This window comes from Propithecus coquereli, unplaced genomic scaffold, assembly GCF_000956105.1.
Source record: "Propithecus coquereli isolate 6110/MARCELLA unplaced genomic scaffold, Pcoq_1.0 Scaffold17, whole genome shotgun sequence".
Lineage (NCBI taxonomy): Eukaryota > Metazoa > Chordata > Mammalia > Primates > Indriidae > Propithecus > Propithecus coquereli.
This window is the reverse complement of record NW_012141635.1, coordinates 347,723-348,200: the sequence shown is the minus strand read 5'-3', so window position 1 is coordinate 348,200 and position 478 is coordinate 347,723.

Genomic DNA, 478 nt, shown 5'->3' with positions numbered 1-478 from the left:
TAAAAATATTAAAAAAAAAAAAAATTGTGACACCAAAAATATACAACTATACACATGGCACAAGAAACCTAGCCAGAAAGGCGGGAATAACTAATCGAAGCAAATGATAAGACCTGAGTATTCCCTCTTCTATTCTCCACTTCCTCCACACATGAGGGCTAAGCAACGACACCCTTAAGAGAAAATTATGTGGTCAGGTGCAGTGGCTCAAGCCTGTAATCCCAGTTACTTGGGAGGCCGAGGAGGGAGAATTGCTTGAGCCTAGGGGTTCAAGACTAGCCTGGGCAACATAGCAAGACCCTGTCTCTCAAAAAAAAAAAAAAGAAAAAAGAAAAAAAATTAGCCAGGTGTGGTGATATGTGCCTATAGTCTCAGCTGCTTACAAGGCTGAGGTGAGAGGATCTCTTGAGCCGAGAAGTTCAAGGTTCCAGTGAGCTACGATCATGCCACTGCACTCCAGCCTGGACAACAGAGTGAG